The sequence below is a fragment of the Triticum urartu genome, chromosome 5A, assembly GCF_056163025.1.
Source record: "Triticum urartu cultivar PI428250 chromosome 5A, HENAU_Tu73, whole genome shotgun sequence".
Lineage (NCBI taxonomy): Eukaryota > Viridiplantae > Streptophyta > Magnoliopsida > Poales > Poaceae > Triticum > Triticum urartu.
Window position 1 is genome coordinate 287983200 of NC_141877.1, and position 19353 is coordinate 288002552.

General features: G+C 55.8%; 1 pseudogene; it reads left to right on the forward strand.

The window, feature by feature from the left end:
- Positions 1 to 9976: 9976 nt before the first annotated feature.
- LOC147971092 (uncharacterized) lies at positions 9977 to 12326 on the forward strand (annotated as a pseudogene).
- The last annotated feature ends 7027 nt before the right edge of the window (positions 12327 to 19353 follow it).

Consider the following 19353-nt stretch of genomic DNA (forward strand, 5'->3'; position numbering starts at 1 on the left):
TAAAAAAGACTCTCAGAGAGTAAATTTAGTAGAAGTTTCCAGAGAGAAACTTTTTGTCAACTCCTTGAAACTTCTTTTTTTCAGAAAATTTCCTATCTATTCATATTTAATCATGGTAATACAACGAACAATGGAAATAATAAAAAATACATCCAGATCCATAGGCCACCTACGACGACTGCAAGCACCAAGATGAACCAAAGGCGTGTCACTGCCATCGCTCCTTCGCCGGAGCCGAGCAAAACTTGTTATAATAGACAGTCGGGAAGTCGCCGTACCAAGGCCACATAGGACCAACGCACCAGAACAGCAACCGTCGTCGATGAAGAGTAGCATAGATCAGATGGATCCAACCAAAGATACATGAACATAGACGAACAATGACCAGATCTGAAGAAATCCACCAATGAAGATCCGCCGGAGACACATCTTCACATGCCCACCGACGATACTAGATGCACCATCGGAACGGGGGCTAGGCGGAGAGAACCTTATTCTATCTTCACGGAGCCACCGCCGTCTCGCCTTCCTGAATAGGACACAAGCACTAACAGAACTTGAAGAAAAATTTAAAAACGATGCCCTCCCATCGGCAAGGGTCGGGATCCACTCTGCCCCCATGGCTCTAAAGCCACCAGAGACCAGGCAAGCCGATGGCGACACCGACGGGAGGTAGAGAAACTTTAACTCCTCGAAACTTCTTCCTCTAATTATTTTTATTTTTATTAACCTTTTCTAGCTAATGACATGGGTTCCGCAAGTCAGTGGTTGCGTGGGAGCGCCGGGCTGGCGGTGTGGTAGCAGCAGCGAGTGTTGAGGCGATGTGGTAGCGCGGCGACGACACGAGGGCGGCGAGGCGGCATAGGGGCGGTGACTGGCGGTGCGACGACAGCACGGGGAGGGGGCGTGATAAAGTCTCAAGCGGTTTCTAACACACCAAACCTTTAGGGAAAGGTCACCAGATAGAAGTTGCGGCCCGATTTACGTAATCTATCAAAGACGTTTTCTTCCCCATACTTCCCCTAAACGATATTCTTTTACATATAAGAGATCTGTTGGAGTTGATATTAATGCGACAAGAAGGCACATGAATCCCACACACCCACCTCTCCCAAGATAGCCTAGATTTCATTTGCCTCCCGTCGGTGCCGCCGCCGGTCCGCCTCGTCTCCGGTTGCCTTAGGATCATGGCAGCATGGTGGATCCCGGCCCTTGCCGGCATGAGGGTTTCGTCTCTAGATGTTTCTTCGAGTTTTGTTAGGTTATGTGTCCTGCTTAGAAAGACGAGACGATGACGCCTCCCAGAAGATGGAATAAAGTTCTTCCCGCCTAGCCCCGTCCCGGTGGTGCATCTAGCATCGTCGGTGGGCGTATGGAGATGTGTCTCCGGCAGTTCCGTCCTTGGTGGATTTGCTCGGATATGATCGTAGTTTCTCTATGTCCGTGTGTCTTCAAATTGGATTCTTCCAATCTACGCTACTCTTCAACGACGACGGTTGCTGTTCTGGTGCACTGGTCCTATGGGGGCTTAGTACGACGACTTCCCGACTGTCTACTACAACAAGTTTTGCCCGGCCCTGGCGAGGAAGGGGCAATGACGACGGCACGTCTTTGGATCACTTCAGTGCTTGTAGTCATCGCTAGGTGATCACGGATCTGAATGTAATTTTTATTATTTCTGGTGTTCATTGTATCGACGTGATTGAAAATTTATAGATCGAAAGTTTTTTCGTAAAAAAGAAGATCTTAGTACGATGAGTTTGTTAGGTGGCTATATAAGCTACTTCCAGCACCCCTCCTTCAGTATTTGTTATTCTTTTTTTAACCCCCCCCCATATATTAATTAACTTAAAATGTTCGTACAATCATTCATAACAAACTTTGCCACGCAGGGTGGAACGGAATGAAACAGAAAACCATCAGATCTATTATCAAAACTAAACTTTGCAATCTCATGAGCCACCATATTGGCCCTCCTGTTGATTTTAGAAATCTGTAAATTCACCAACAACTTTGAGACATCTACAGCTTCCTTCTTTAGATCAACAATGGATGATCTGTCCACAAGATATTTACCAAAAACGGAGGCCACAAAGGAACAGTCAGTTTCCAAAATGACGGGCATGTCTAGAGTCATACCAATATATAGGCTGGACAAGGACGCTCTAAGTTCCGCTTCCTCGACGCTATAGCAAGCACCAATATAATCCTAGGAGGATAGGATCACTTGTCCACAGTGATTTCTAACAACCAACCCCACGCTCGCAGCTTCAATGGACTCCACAAAACTTGCGTCGACATTAATCTTGTAGACGTCTGGGGTAGGTGGCCTCCAAAGAGTAACCTGCCTCTCAATGTTATTGGTTGGCTGAAGATCCAGCTCCACTTGCTTCCCTTTACTGCATATCTTCACCTACATTGTTAGCATGACAAGACGAGAAAGATTCCCAATAATTTTTGACAAAACACACCGAGGCTGAGATGGATTCCATTTCCTTACCAAAACCAAATCATTCCTCAAGTGCCAAGCTCTCCAGAACATGAATATAGTTTGCTCACGTACACGCGAAGTTAACTGGTCCAATAAAATAAGGAACCAATCCGGTCCAGAATATTTTAAGGTCTCCTCCGATGGTAATTTCCACACTTCCTCCGAAGCCATACGGAACGCACGAGCCTCGGGACAAACCACCAACGCATGGAAAATACACTCATCATTAATATCGCATATTGAGCATGTACCTAGAGTAGTTTGACGATGTTTAACCCTTGTCGGAGTAATGGGCCACGGGTAGCCTAACCCGAGTCCCTGAGCCTTTCAACACATCGGGGCTGGCTGCGCCCCTCAAGACATCAAGAAGAAGTGCCGCCTTCTAGTGGCCGGCTGTTCCAAGAGGCCGGCTGCCAGAAGGCGGCAGAGCTCAAGAGAGCGGCTCCAAGACGGGCCGACTCCTTGCAGGCGGCCTCTAGAGAGGTCGGCTCCTAGCGGGCGGCCCCCGGCACCCTCAGAGTCTGCGCTCCCATTAAGAAGGCAAGACAGGGTAAGGCTACAGTGTAGCCCATCACCCCCATATCCAGGGTCGGGCGTGGCCACAGTACTCCGTACAGGCGGAGATCTCTGCCTGTACATGGCACTGTTGCCACTCCATCCCTGACGTCCCTGCTGGCAGGCAGAGCCCTGTTCCCACGACGACTTGTCGGTACGACCTGCAGGCGGCGGGCCTTACTGGACAACGAGAGCCCAGAGGTCGGCGGAAGCCTGACCAGTCGGACCTGAGGGAGGTCGACTCCCAGCAGGCGGTCAGTTCTCCCTCAGGGCCCGTGCACAATTAACCAGATGAGACCGGGAGTGGCTACAGTGATCTCCCACCAGGCGGCGAGATTGTAGCCATGCTCCCCTGACCAAGCATGCGTCATTAGCATCGCGACTACAGTAACCAGCGGCCGGCAAGACCCGCAAGCGGCGGGAGCGTCCTGTCGGCTCCGTATCAGACCAGTCGGTGGGGCCCACCAGACGGCGGTCCCCAGCAGCCGGCTGAGAAGCCGACGAACAGAGACACTGACAGCCGGGTCCTACACACGGCGATATTGCTATTGTACCCCTGGGGGTAGGCCTATATAAACCCCCCCAGTGCACCCATGCAAAGGGTTCCGAACCTGTTAGAACTAGACTCATACCTAGAGGAAGGAGAGAGCGTGCCTGCCTTCTTCTGCCTCTAGCATACAGCTCGAGGAGCACCATTTGTATTCACTAGTGCCTTAGTGATCATGTGGAGACCCCGCAGAGCAGGACTAGGGGTGTTATCTCCTAGGAGAGCCCCGAACCTGGGTAAAGTACGCCGACGTTCGTGTCTATGCCTCATCCCGCTTCCAGGCACCGGCGACGTTCTACTCGCTCCCACCATGATAAGCCATCCATTGGCATATGTCGCACCCAACACCCGACATTTGGCGCCCACCATGGGGCGAGGTGCACCTTCTCCCGGAGATCTGTTCTGGACGGGAATTTTGTTCCTTCCAGGCGAGCGCAGCCAGCCAGGCACGCCAGACGGCGTATGCGCCAACGCGCTGCACGGCGCGGAGGTCACCTGTGTGGCGAGCTGCCTCGCCGATCTTGTTGGTGAGATTTGCCTCTCCGACGAGCCCGCGTCTGACGCGGGCACAGAAGGCCCCGAGAGCCGCCTCGTCAACCTCCTCGATCAGCTCCACGTCGCCAGCGAGCCTTCTGTGGACTTGGAGTCGGTTGGATCCACCAACCCGATGCTTGTCAACTCCGACACGGCATCGCTTGACGCGTTCCCCACCAACTTGGTGGTCTACAACGAACCACTTCCTCGCGCGGACAACGGCGGCAGCATCATCACGGAGGTGCTCATCATCAGCCACGGCGAGCGCTCTGGCGGAGGTGGCCAGGATCCGTTGCAGGCGGCAATGCAAGACCTGACTGCGCCCATCCCGGAAGACGCCGACGCGGAGACGCTGGAGGCACGTCGTGTCCAGCTCATCGAAAGCGCCAACCGGCTGGCCAGCATGAGACGCCTTTCGGAGGCCTACCAGCGTGAGGTGGACCGTGCCGTCGGCGGCACGCCGGCTCCTGGTGGGCCTAGCCGCATTGGCCTGATCCGGCAGTGTGGCGCAACCATCATCAGCATGTTCGGGACAGATCGTCCGTCTACGCCACGGCCGCAGAGAATATACGAGCTGCCCAGGCGGCAGCAGACGAGCTAGACAAGCTCGAGGGCGACAAGCGTCGCCATATGACGGAGCGCGTCCAGCAGCTCCTTGACGCGGCTGCTGAGCAGCAAGAGGCCGGTTGCCGCACTGAAGCGCCCAACCGGCGAAATGATGATCCGCCTCCTCGCCGGCACCAAGGCGCGACATCCCGGATGTCGACTGGTGGTGTCCGCGATAAGAGAGACAAGGAGCCGGCTGCCAACCGCAGTCGGACTCGCATCACCATCGAGCGCGACCAAGACGGCCGCCCAAGAACTATGCGGCGACGAGACGATTGTCCGCCTTCCCCTCCTCGTAGGGAGAGGCGCATTTCCCCGTCGCCTGTTGACCACCCGACACTCGGCGACCGCCTCGGTCGTCGAGAAGGAGTCGGAGAGAATGACGCCCGCCACCGGATCGACCGCCTCAACCGATACCTGGCACTAGAAGAAGAAGATGAGCTGGGTCCGCCTTGTTTTTGCCCCCGCATCCGAGATGAGCCCTTCCCCAAAGGGTTCACGCTCCCAAGAGATACGCCCAAGTACACCGGCTCCATGAAGCCGGAGGACTGGCTAGTCGACTACTCCACAGCCGTCAGCATCGCCAATGGCAACAAGCGCGTTGCCGTGAAGTACGTTCCGCTCATGCTCCAGGGCATAGCCCGGACGTGGCTGAACAGACTGAAGCCCCGCATCATCAACAGCTGGGTTGATTTCACTGAAGCCTTCATCCGCAACTTCACCAGCACGTACAAGCGTCCGCCCAAGCCTCGCCAGCTCTCCTTATGCGTCCAAGTCCCCATCGAGCCGACTCATGAGTACCTCACGCGCTGGGCCGAGCTGCGCAACTCTTGTGAGGGCGTGCACGGGGTGCAGGCCATCGAGTACTTCACTGCCGTGTGCCGAGAAGGCACCCTCCTCAAGCACCGGCTTCTCTGCGACGAGTCGGCGACCCTCGATGAACTGCTGATCATAGCAGACAAGTACGCCACAGCCGACTCCTCCATGAAGGCGGAAATCCAAGTTAACGTATCTGGCAAAGTGGCTCCTCAAGCTCCTCGAACTCCGGCTGGCGACACTAGTCGGCGTTAGCAACCGAATGACAACAAGCGCAAGACCATGCAGCCGGCTTCCACAAACCGGCAGGTGGCGACAGTTGAAGGTCAGCAGCCAGAAGGGCAGCCCCCACCCAAGCGTCAGAAGGGCGGCAAGCCCAACTGGTTGCCCGCCTTCTCGTACGAGCAGACTCTCGATGCACCTTGCAAGTTTCACAGCGGCGCGAAGCCGTCCAACCACACCACTCGGAAATGCCACTGGCTCACCAGGATCGCCAAGGGTGATGGACTCCTGCCTCCTCCGCGTGCCGCCCCGCCGCCTCCTCCCCAGCAGCCGGCGGTTCGGCCAGTCGGCACCATACAAGATGAATACCCTGAAGAGCATGGAGCTTATGTCGTGTTCACCAGCGTGGCCGACAATAGGCACAGCAGATGGCGGCAACAATAGGAAGTAAATACAGTCGCATCAGAGACCCCCGAGTTCAGACATTGGTCTGAGAAGCCCATCAGCTAGAGTAGAGCTGACCACCCGGAGGTGATGCCCAATCTCGGTTCTTATGCCCTGGTTTTGGATGCCACTTTCGCCATAGAGAGGCGGGCTGGTCGCTTCTCCCGAGTCCTGATAGATGGCGGCAGCAGCATCAACATCCTGTACCGAGACACTATGGGGAAGTTAGGAATCAAGCAGAGGCAGCTTCAGCCCAGTCGAACTGTATTCCATGGCATAGTTCCTGGCTTTTCCTGCTCGCCAATCGGCAAGACTCAAATCGACGTCCTCTTCGGAGACAAATAATACTTTCACTGAGATCCTGTCTGGTTTGAGGTGGTGGACCTTGAGAGCCCTTATCATGCACTGCTTGGTCGTCCTGCTCTGGCCAAGTTCATGGCGGTCCCCCACTATGCCTACCTCAAGATGAAGATTCCAAGCACCAAAGGAATCCTAACCATAACTGGGGATTACAAGAAGTCGTCCGCCTGCGTGGCAGACAGCAGCCGGCTAGCCGAGTCCATCGTGATTGCAGCTGAAAATCGGCTCCTTGACCGGGTTGTGGCAATGGCAGGCAAGCTGCCGGAAATGTCACCCAACCCCAGGGAGTCGGAAGTTGAGGGATCGTTCAAGCCGGCCAAAGAAACAAAGAAGATACTCTTGGACCCGGAGCACCCGGAGAGGCACGCCGTCATAGGTGCGAACCTTGACAACAAATAGGAAAGCGAGCTTGTCGATTTCCTCCATGAGAATCGGGACACCTTTGCATGGTCTCCCAAGGACATGCCGGGTGTTCCGACGGATTTCGCCGAGCACAAGCTATATGTCCGACATGATGCCAAGCCAGTCAGGCAGCCCTTGTGCCGCCTGTCAGAAGAGAAGAGAAGAGTTGTTGGAGAAGAAATAGCCCGGCTTCTAACAGCCGGCTTCATCATGGAGGTGTTCCTTCCCGAATGGTTAACCAACCCAGTCCTTGTGCTGAAGAAAAATAAGTAGTGGCGCATGTGTATTGATTATACCAGCCTCAACAAATCTTGCCCCAAAGACCCATTTGCTTTGCTAAGAATCGACCAAGTAATTGACTCCACAGCCGAATGCAAGCTGTTGAGCTTCTTGGATGCATACTTAGGGTATCATCAGATCAAGCTAAACCCAGCCGACAGGCTGATGACCGCCTTCATCACGCCATTCGGAGCCTTCTGTTACCTGACCATGACGTTCGGCTTGAGAAATGTCGGCGCCACGTTTCAGCGTTGCATGCAGAAATGTCTCCTCAAGAAACTTGGCAGAAACACCCATGTCTATGTGGACGATGTCGTGGTGAAGACAGAGAAGCGTGGAACGCTGCTAGAAGACCTCAAGGAGACCTTTGAAAACTTGTGCCGATTTCAGATCAAGCTCAACCCGGAGAAGTGCGTCCTTGGAGTACCAGCCGGCCAGCTTCTTGGCTTCCTGGTCTCAGAGCACGGCATAGAATGCAATCCCGTGAAGATCAAGGCCATCGAGAGGATGGAGGTGCCCACCCGAGTGCTGGATGTGCAAAAATTCACCGGCTGCTTGGCATCTATCAGCCGTTTTATCAGTTGGCTGGGTGCTACCTCTTGAGCACTGCGTTGGATTTCGCCGAAGAGGAGAGGATGATGCAGCAAAGTAGCGTAAGTATTTCCCTCAGTTTTTGAGAACCAAGGTATCAATCTAGTAGGAGGCCACGCACAAGTCCCTCGTACCTACACAAAAACAATAGCTCAACACAACCAATGCGCTTAGGGGTTGTCAATCCCTTCACGGTCACTTACGAAAGTGAGATCTGATAGAGATGATCAATAATATTTTTGGTATTTTTGGTATAGAGATGCAAAGTAAAAAGTAAAAGCAAATCAATAATAAAGTGATGGAGATTGATATGATGAGAAAGAGACCCAGGGGCCATAGGTTTCACTAGTGGCTTCTCTCAAGAGCATAAGTATTCTACGGTGGGTGAACAAATTACTGTTGAGCAATTGACAGAATTGAGCATAGTTATGAGAATATCTAGGTATGATCATGTATATAGGCATCACGTCCGAGACAAGTCGACCGAAACGATTCTGCATCTACTACTATTACTCCACTCATCGACCGCTATCCAGCATGCATCTAGAGTATTAAGTTAAAAACAGAGTAACGCCTTAAGCAAGATGACATGATGTAGAGGGATAGTTTCATGCAATATGATAAAAAAAACCATCTTGTTATCCTCGATGGCAATGATACAATACGTGCCTTGCTGCCCCTTCTGTCACTGGGAAAGGACACCGCAAGATCGAACCCAAAGCTAAGCACTTCTCCCATGGCAAGAACAACCAATCTAGTAGGCCAAACCAAACTAATATAGATAAAAGAATTCAGAGAAGATTCAAATACTATTCAAAGATAGACTTGATCATAAACCCGCAATTCATAGGTCTCAACAAACACACCGCAAAAAGAAGATTACATCGAATAGATCTCCATGAGAGAGGGGGAGAACATTGTATTGAGATCCAAAAAGAGAGAAGAAGCCATCTAGCTACTAGCTATGGACCCGTAGGTCTGAAGTAAACTACTCACACTTCATCGGAGAGGCTTGGATGATGATGCAGAAGCCCTCCATGATCGATGCCCCCTCCGGCGGAGCTCCGGAACAGGCCCCAAGATGGGATCTCGTGGATACAGAAAGTTGCGGCAGTGGAATTAGGTTTTTGGCTCCATCCCCGATCATTTGGGGGTACGTGGATATATATAGGAGGAAGAAGTACGTCAGTGGAGCTTTGGGGCCCACGAGGCAGGGGGACGCGCCTTAGGGGGGGCGCGCCCTCCACCCTCGTGGCCGCCTCGTGGCTTTCTTGACGGAGGGTCCAAGTCTCCTGGATCTTATCTGATGAGAAAATCACGTTTCTGAAAGTTTCATTCCGTTTGGACTCCGTTTGATATTCCTTTTCTTCGAAACCCTAAAACAGGCAAAAAAACAGCAATTCTGGGCTGGGCCTCCGGTTAATAGGTTAGTCCCAAAAATAATATAAAAGTGGAAAATAAAGCCCAATATAGTCCAAAACAGTAGATAATATAGCATGGAGCAATCAAAAATTATAGATACGTTGGAGACGTATCACTGGGCGAGAAGGCTCTTCCCCTGTACCAGCTCATGAAGAAGACCACTTTTTCAGTGGAATGACAAGGCGGATGAAGCTTTTCTCCAGCTCAAAAAGATGCTGACCACTCCGCCTGTCCTGGCGGCTCCGACTGCTAAGGAGCCCATGCTTCTCTACATCGCCGCCACCAGCCGGGTGGTCAGCACAGTCATAGTTGTGGAACGCAAGGAAGAAGGCAAAGCACTACCAGTCCAGAGGCCGGTGTATTACCTGAGTGAAGTGTTGTCCGCCTCCAAGCAGAACTACCCGCACTATCAGAAGATGTGCTACGACATACACTTTGCAGCCAAGAAGTTGAAGCCATACTTCCAAGAGCACCCAATCACTGTTGTCTGTACTGCTTGTCTTGCCGAGATCATTAGAAGCCGAGATGCTTCGGACCAAGTGGCCAAATGAGCCATAGATTTGGCCCCCTACACCATATACTATCAGCCTCGCACCATTGTCAAGTCAAAAGCATTGGCCGACTTCCTCGTCGACTGGGTCGAGACCCAGTACCTGCCGCCAGTGCCAGACTCCACCCATTAGCGAATGCACTTTGATGGTTCCAAGATGCGCACCGGTTTGGGAGCCGGCATCGTCCTCACCTCTCCCAAAGGTGACAAGCTCAGATATGTGCTGCAAATCCACTTTGCCGCCTCCAACAACGTTGCTGAATACAAAGCACTCATTCACGGGCTCTGGCTTGCTAAGGAACTCAGCATTCGCCGGATCCTGTGTTATGGAGACTCTAACTTAGTGGTCTAGCAGTCGTCAGGCGACTGGGACGCCAAAGATGCAAACATGGCAAGCTACCGCTTCCTCTTCCAGCAACTCAGCGGATACTTTGAAGGGTGTGAGTTCCTACATGTGCCAAGAAATGATAATGAGTAAGCAGATGCTTTGGCACGAATCGGCTCCACCCAGCAAGCAATACCAGCCGGCGTCGCCCTGCAGCGTCTCCTTAAGCCATCTGTCAAGCCATCGCCAGAGTCAGATTCCATCTTCGTGCCGGCTCCTCCTGAAGCAGTCAGATCCGACTTGAGGACCTCAGCAGCCGGCACGGGGAGTTCGGCGGGCGGCCCGGGGACTGCAACAGCCGCACCCGGCCCGGGACTTCAGAACCCAGCCTGGGGACTGCAGCAGTCGGCCCGGGGACTTCATCAACTCAACAAGCGGCAGTCGACTCCAACCCGCCGCCTCCTGGCCCAACCGCCCTCGTGCAAGTTGCAGTTCTGGCAGTCGAAGAAATAGCAGCACCTTCATGGGCATAGCCCATCCTCAACTTTCTGGTAAACAAAGAGCTGCCGACTGATGAGATCTCGGCCCGGCAAATCCAACGCTGGGTAGCAGCGTACACCATTGTCAACAGAGAACTTGTGAAGCGCAGTGTCACTGGTGTGTACCAGCGCTGCGTGGAGCCAGAGCAAGATCAGGCAATCCTCAAAGATATCCACCAAGGCGAGTGTGGCCACCATGCGGCTTCAAGAGCACTTGTTGCCAAAGCTTTCCGCCATGGGTTCTTCTGGCCAACTGCTCTAGAAGATGCCAAAGACTTGGTTCAGAAATGCAAAGGGTGCCAGAAGTTCCGTTGCAAGCCACATCAGCCGGCTTCTGCACTCAAGACCATCCCCATTGCCTGGCCCTTCGCTGTCTGGGGGCTGGATATGGTGGGACCATTCAAGACAGCATGCGGCGGCATGACTCATTTGCTTGTCGTGGTGGACAAGTTCACCAAGTGGATAGAAGCAAAACTAATCAAGAAGTTGAATGGTCCGACTGCTGTGACTTTTATCGCCGACATCACCATCCGGTATGGCATACCACACAGCATCATCACCGACAATGGCACAAACGTTGCCAAAGGCGCCTTGGCCCGTTTCTGCGCGACGCATGGCATCCGACTGGACTTAGCGTATGTTGCCCATCCGCAGTCAAACGGCCAAGTGGAGTGGGCAGATGACCTCATTTTGTCCGGCATCAAGCCTCGACTGGTCGAGCCTCTGGAGCGCTCGGCCGGCTGTTGGCTCGACGAGCTGTCGGCCGTCCTCTGGAGCCTGCACACAACTCCGAACAAGTCAACCGGCTTCACGCCCTTCTTCCTCGTCTACGGTGCCGAAGCCGTCATCCCGACGGACATAGAATTCGACTCCCCTCGAGTCACCATGTACACCGAAGAGGAGCCAAAAGAAGCACGAGAAGACGACGTCGATCTACTGGAAGAGGGCCGGCTGCTGGCAGTCAGCTGGTCCACCATCTACCAACAGAGTCTACGCCGATACTACAACCGGAATGTCAAGCCAAGATCCTTCCAAGAGAGAGGCCTTGTGCTCCGGCTGATCCAGCAAACAGCCGGCTAGCACAAGCTCTCGGCACCTTGGGAAGGCCCCTTCATCATCAGCAAGGTGTTGGGCAATGACTCCTACTACCTGATCGATGCTCAGAAGCCTCGAGCACGCAAAAGAGACGACTCTGGCAAGGAGACGGAACGACCATGGAATGCAAATCTCCTCCGAAGGTTTTACAGTTGATGCAGTATGTACCAAGCCAACTTTTGTATTAAGTATGAAGACTCCGGGTCCCCCGAGAAGAATCTCAGGGATTACCCCCCTTTATTTATATGATAAGTATTATGCCTATGAATGTGTTAGTCTGCCTGGCACCGGGTTCGACCAGTCGACCCGGGGGCTCACCGCCTTTTACTATGTAATGCTTCCAGCAGCCGGACAAGTAATGTGTTGGCACTTAAGCCCTCTCCTGCCAAAGCCGTAGCTCGCAGAGCGGCTGTTCAGTAGGCAGGAGTCAAAGGCAGAAAAGGGCGCCCACATGAAAAATGGCTAAGGACCCAAAAGTATGTACATAGTTCAAGCCGGCTCCCCACCTCGCCGATCGGCTGCTGTGCAGCCGGCCGGCCGGCTTCTAACTAAATTGCTAAATGCCCTAGTCGGCTAAGTACTTGCCTTCCTGAAAGTGGCTAAGTACTTGACCCAGCCACAATCCGCAGAGCGGCTGTTCGGCTGGCAAGACGGCAACTGAGGGAGGGCGGCAAAGGAAAAAAGGCCAAGGTGCAGAAAGCAAGGAGAACTCAGCAAAAATATTTACATATCAAAAGGCCCTTGGCCAACATTCAACAGAAGTTTGAAATACACCCCGTGGGTGGAATTGTGCAAAGCTAACAAAGTTTGTCGAGGCTGATAAGTAGGTAAAAACAAAGATAAATTGGCAGACTGGGGAGCAGCAGACGGATTCGGCAGAACGGTGGAGTCGATGGTGCCGGTTGGTGGAGCGGCCGGCTGGTCAGTCTCCGCTTGGTCGCCTTCAGCGGTAGTCGGCCCGCTCAGGCGTGGCTCGTTGCTGGAGGCACAGTCGAGCTGAGGCTGGCCGTCCACTTCAACCTCTGGCGCTTCCTCTTCACCTTCCTTGTCCTCCTCATCTTCTCCCTCATCGCTGGAGTCGATCACTTTGGCCGAGTCCTCGCCATCCTCCGGGTTCAGCCCGAACCACTCTGGTGGCACCTCGGCACCATTCTCAGCCAGCTCCGGGATGAAGACGTTGGTGTTGGTGTACTCGGCGATCGCCGCCGCCCGCTTGATGAGATCACGCTCCGCCGCCACCAGCTCCTCTTGGGCCTCCTGTCGAAACGTGGTCTGGGCTAGATCTAGCCCAGGGTACCACACCTTGATGAACTCCAAGGCCCGGCGTGCTCTAGCCCGGGCCGAGGAGCCCTTCCAAGCCTCAAGACGGTCGGCCACCACTTCCAGCCAATCGGCAGTTCGGCTGGGAGTGCGCGGAGCCAGCATGTCTGGCCACAGGGCAGAGATCGCCTGGGCCCCGACACGCTGAAGATGATGCAGCATCTGATGAGCCGGCCGAAGGCGGGCCTGGATGCTGAGGAGCTGCTCGCTAAGGGACCAGGGGGCATCGGCAGCAATTTGCGCTCCTTCCACCCTCCGTTCCTTGCGATAGGCCTCGATAGCCTGGTTGGTGGCGCCGGAGTGGCCAGGGAAGAAGTCTGCTCAATCAGAAAGCAAAAGAGCCAAAGTTAGAAGACAAGAAGCCAGTTCGGTCAAGCAACCGGCAGCTCGAAGAAAGAAAAAAGAGGGAAGCTTACCGTCAACCATGTCTTCGATCTTGCCGAAGCCGGCAGTCAGCATGGCCTCCTTATCAGTCCAGGCGAAGCGCTCGGTCTCGAACTCAGCAAGGAGACTGGACTCCTTCATCTCTGCCTCTTTCTGAGCCATCTTGAGAAGCTTCGCCCGATCCGCCAATTGCGTGGCCAGCCGGTCACGCTCTTCGGCCAGCTTGCTGCACTCCACCTCCTTGGCGCGCAAGGCGGTGTCGGCTTCACAAAGCTGCTGCTGCAGGGCAGCGTTGGCTTCTGCAAGAAGGGGGGAAGAAAAAGGCATCAACAATCAACAAAGAAGAAGAGCAGTTGCCAGGGAGATCCGGCCCGACTGCTCAGCAGTCGGCCCGAATCTCGAGGACTACAGCCCGCGGGTGCGCCAGCGCACCCCCACAGAGAAAGTAAACAAGGACTTACTTCGGCTCTCCAACAAGTCGACGGCCCATCGGTCCAGCTCTCGGACGTTAGAGTTGAAGGCGACCGCGTGGAGGTTGTGATAGTCCTATAAAGAAGATAGCAGATGAAGCCAGTACTTGGAGCTCGCCAATTAAAGCTCTGAGCCGCCTGCTCGGCAGCCGGCCCGAAACTTGGGGACTACACCCAGTGGGTGCACTGGCGCGCCCCCACAGAGAAGTACAAGAAATACAAGAGTCAAAGATGAAGAAGCATACCCGGATGGCTGCTCGTGACTCCAGGAATGCCTGGTTGCACCGCTTAAGGGCGTCGGCTTCGGCTCAAAGTTTGCCTTGGACGTCCAGGATCGCCTGGTTCAAAGGGCCCGTCCCGCCTCCTCGCACCCAGTCGGTGGGCGCAGTGCTGGTCGCCTCGGCGTCCGGGATCGAAGAGCTCGCGGCACCGACTTCCAGCAGGCACGGCACCAAGGCCTACTTTGCAAACCGGCGGCGTGATGGTGTGCGGACCTCGGGAGTTGGGGCCATCACCATCTCACTTTCGGCTGGTGGCGCCGGCGGGTCAGCCGGCTGCTTGTCCCGCGCTCCCTCAGTCAATGATGGTGGAGGCACGACTATGTCCGGCATGACGACATCACCGCCTTCCCTCTCCATGATAGGGTGACCGTCGCTGGCACCCCCAGTCGGCCCCACAAACTCTGGCAGTGGCGGCGCGGAGTTCAGGGGGGACGACGAATAGCGGCTCCTGGCGGCGTGCGGTATCTTCAAGCCGCTTCTTCGCGGTGGCATCGGCCTCAGCCTCCGCCAGCTTCTTCAGCGCAGCGGCCTCCGCCTTGTCTTCCTCCGCCTTCTCCCGGCAGGCGGCCTCCTACTCCTCACGCACCTCGCGCGTGTTTCGTTCCTGTGCCTCCCGGAGGTCGGCCGCAGGATCGATTCGCCGGCTAGTGGTGGAGGCCTCCGCCGAACCGATAACGGAGGCGGCGACTGACTTCTCGAGCGAGAGCGAAGCCCTAAGTAAAGAAGACAAGGAGAGGAAGTTCAGATAGAATCAACAAGAAAGGAAGGCACAAGAAAAGGATACTTACGTCGACACCATGGGAGGCGCCTTCAGGAGTTTCTGAAACTTGGCCGCCTTCACGGCGGCTTCCTTCCGTCTGGTCGCAGTGGCCGAGTTCTTGGCCTTCTTCGGCGCGCTGCCGAACAAGGCGGCGCCCTGTTTACGCTTTCGCGTACCATCTCGGGCGGTCGGCTCAGCAGAGGGGCCCGCGTCCGCCTTGTCGGCGCCTCGTGAAGGGCGCGGCTCCTCCTCCTCCTCGAAGTCGTCTGGCCAGGACTCGACGCCGACCCCCTCTTCGGAGTCGCCTGCTCCGTAGATGCCGCATGTGGTGTCATCTTCCAAGGCGGCCGCCCCCAAGTTGGGGCCGTCCATGTCGCTCACGGCTCGGTCCAGCAAGTAGGGGCCGCCCGCCCCCACGACGGTGGCCGTCGCCTCGGACATGTAGATCTGTTTCAAAAAAGTAAGAGGTCGACTGGTCAAATCAACAAAGCGGAATCAAGATAAAGCACGGAAGAGGGAAAAGGTTGAAGAGCTTACGGCAGGCAGCGGGTCTGCGCGGGAGTACGGCTGCTTGCCGAACTGCCAGGACCCATCCAGCTTGACGTCGGAGATCTCGTTCACCAAGTTTGCCACCTCGGCAGCCGGCATCTCCTTGGTACTCAGCCGGCACAGGTCGCGGTGCCCGCTCATCCGGCAGATCAAGTGAGGCCAGCCTTGGAGTGGGAGAACCCGGCGCGCGACGAAGCCGACCAGCAAGTCGGACGCTTTGAGGCCTTCGGCTTCCGTCAGCACCCGGAGTCGGTTGATGGCGGCGGCACCGTCTGCTGACACAGGCTTCGGCTTGTAGCCCCAGTTGGCCCAAGCTCAGCCGGTGGGCCGGCTTCGTAGGCCGGCAGGTTGATGAAGTCGACGGCCGGGTTGACGTTCTCCACATAGAAGTAAGATTGCTACCACATCTTGATCGACTGTGGCACCTTGACGGAGGGGAAGGCGTTCCTTGGAGGCGGACGACGCACGCCGACGAAGGTGCTGCACTGGGCAGCCACCTCCCGGACTGAGGTGCCCAACTTGGTATAGAAGAACGCTCCCCATAACTCAATGGTGGTGAGGATGCCGAGGTAGCCTTCTCACATCGTGACGAAGGCGGATAGAAGCATCACGGTGTTGGGCGTGATGTGGTGAGGTTGGAGATGGTAGAAGTCGAGGAACGAGCGGAGGAAGCCGCTCGTCGGTAGGCCGAAGCCGCGGATAAAGTGCGAGCGGAAGACGACCCGCTCGCCCTCCCCTGGCGCCGGCGAAATCTCCCCCTCAGGAGGCGCACGCGCCTTCACTTAGCCAGCGTCGGTAAGGCGCCGCGTTTCGCGGAGGAAGGCGATGTGGTCGTCATTGACGTTCGACCCGTCCCAATCTCCTCCCCGCTCGCGCGCCATGAAGAGCTCGGCGAGGCAAATGGCACGGCAGGGGAGCTGAGGATCAAAGCAGGGCCAAGAAGGGCTCGGGGCGGAAGATCTCGACGGAAACGGGCAGTGGCAGCACTCTGGCGGAGCTCGGGGGCACTGCAGTGAGAGGAGGAAGAAAGAGGCAAGAATGGGGCAGGAGGGTGCGCGTGCTCCGCCGCTCCCCCTCCTCCCCCTACTTATAGTCGTCGGGCTATGAAGCCGAGGGGGAGGGTGTGGGATCATGGGATTAACTGTGCCCACGACCCCATGTCCCCATGTTTTTCGCGTGACTTACCGTGCGTGGTAAGTCCGCGGAGAAGCTCAACCGGCCGCCCCAATCGCAGCGGATCCACTCGCATGCCAAGGCTCGGTAGTGGTGGGCCCAGCCTGCTGTTGCGTCCCATCGCGTGCGTGGGCGGGCCGGTTGGCCTGGCTGGCTGACGCCAAGTGGCATGCCCACAGCGGGCGGCGGGCCTGGGGGCTTTGCTAGTAAGCCACCTGGTTCCCACCGTTGCGTTTGATGTTTTCGGACGAGCCCGTCTGGTCGTGGCCGAGTCCTTCCACGCGGCCCGCTAGGCGTCAGACGAAGATTTAGACCAGAGCTCTCGGAGAAGGAAACTGCTGAGGCTTCTCGGCTTAACAGCTGCGAAGCCTCACCAGCTTCGGTGACTACTGTCGGAGTAATGGGCCACGGGTAGCCTAACCCGAGTCCCTGAGCCTTTCAAGACATCGGGGCTGGCTGCGCCCCTCAAGACATCAAGAAGAAGTGCCGCCTTCTGGTGGCCGACTGTCCCAAGAGGCCGGCTGCAAGAAGGCGGTAGAGCTCAAGAGAGCGACTCCAAGATGGGCTGACTCCTTGCAGGCGACCTCCAGAGAGGCCAGCTCCTAGCGGGCGGCCCCCGGTGCCCTCAGAGTCTGCGCTCCCATTAAGAAGGCGAGGCAGGGTAAGGCTACAGTGTAGCCCATCACCCCCATATCCAGGGTCGGGCGTGGCCACAGTGCTCCGTATAGGCGGAGATCTCTGCCTGTACGTGGCACTGTTGCCACTCCATCCCTGACGTCCCTGCTGGCAGACAAAGCCCTGTTCCCACGACGACCTGTCGGTACGGCCTGCAGGCGGTGGGCCCTACTGGACAGCGAGAGCCCAGACATAGGCGAAAGCCTGACCAGTCGGACCTGAGGGAGGCTGGCTCCCAGCGGGCGGCCCGTTCCTCCCTCGGGGCCCATGCACAATTAACCAGATGAGACCGGGAGTGGCTACAGTGATCTTCCACCAAGCGGCGGGACTGTAGCCACGCTCCCCTAACCAAGCATGCGTCATTAATATTGCAGCTACAGTAACCAGCGGCCGGCAAGACCCGCAAGCGGTGGGAGCAGCCTGTCGGCTCTGTACCAGACCAGTCGACGAGGCCCACCAGGCGGCGGGCCCCAGCAGCCGGCGGAGAAGCCGGCGACCAGAGACACTGACAACCGGGTCCTACACCCGGCCAGATTACTATTGTATCCCTGAGGGGTAGGTCTATATAAACCCCTAGGGCACCCATGCAAAGGGTTCCGAACCTGTTAGAACTAGACTCATACCTAGAGGAAGGAGAGAGCGTGTCTGCCTTCTTCTGCTTGTAGCATACAGCTCGAGCAGCACCATTTGTACTCACTAGTGCCTTAGTGATCATGCGGAGACCCCGCAGAGCAGGACTAGGGGTGTTATCTCCTAGTGTTGGGGAACGTAGCAATAATTCAAAATTTTCCTACGTGTCACCAAGATCAATCTAGGAGATAATAGCAACGAGAGAGAGGGAGTGCATCTTCATACCCTTGAAGATCACTAAGCGGAAGCGTTCAAGAGAATGGGGTTGATGGAGTCGTACTCGTCGTGATCCAAATCACCGATGATCCTAGCGCCGAACGGACGGCACCTCCGCGTTCAACACACGTACGGAACGGAGACGTCTCCCGTGCCTTGATCCAGCAAGGAGGAGGGAGAGGTTGAGGAAGAGAGCTCCAACAGCAGCACGACGGCGTGGTGGTGATGGAGTGGCAGTTCTCCGGCAGGGCTTCGCCAAGCTCACGCGGAGGAGGAGAGGTGTTGGGGAGGGGAGGGGCTGCGCCTTGGATATGGTGGTGCAGCCCTCCCTTTGCCCCTCTATTTATAGGGGAAGGGGAAAGGGGGCCGGCCCCCTCTAGATGAGATCTAGAGGGGGGGCGGCGGCCAAGGGGGAGGGGGCTTGCCCCCCAAGCCAAGGGGGGGGCGCCCCCTTTAGGGTTTCCCCAAACCCTAGGCACATGGGCCCTTGGGGGGTTGGCGCCCAATCCCACTTGGGGCTGGTTCCCTTCCCCTTACAGCCCATAAGGCCCTCCGGGAGAGGTGGCCCCTCCCGGTGGACCCCCGGAACCCCTCCGGTGGTCCCCCGGTACAATACCGATATGGCCCCGAACCTTTCCGGTGACCGTATGACAACTTCCCACATATAAATCTTCATCTCCGGACCATTCCGGAACTCCTCGTGACGTTCGGGATCTCATCCGGGACTCCGAACAACATTCGCTAATCACATACAAGTCTTCCTAATAACCCTAGCGTCATCGAACCTTAAGTGTGTAGACCCTACGGGTTCGGGAACCATGCAGACATGACCGAGACAACTCTCCGGCCAATAACCAACAGCGGGATCTGGATACCCATGTTGGCTCCAACATGTTCCACGATGATCTCATCGGGTGAACCACGATGCCGAGGATTCAATCAATCCCGTATACAATTCCCTTTGTCTACCGGTATAGTACTTGCCCGACATTCAATCGTCGGTATCCCGATACCTTGTTCAATCTCGTTACCGGCAAGTCTCTTTACTCGTTCCGTAACACATCATCCCGTGATCAACTCCTTGGTCACATTGTGCACATTATGATGATGTCCTACC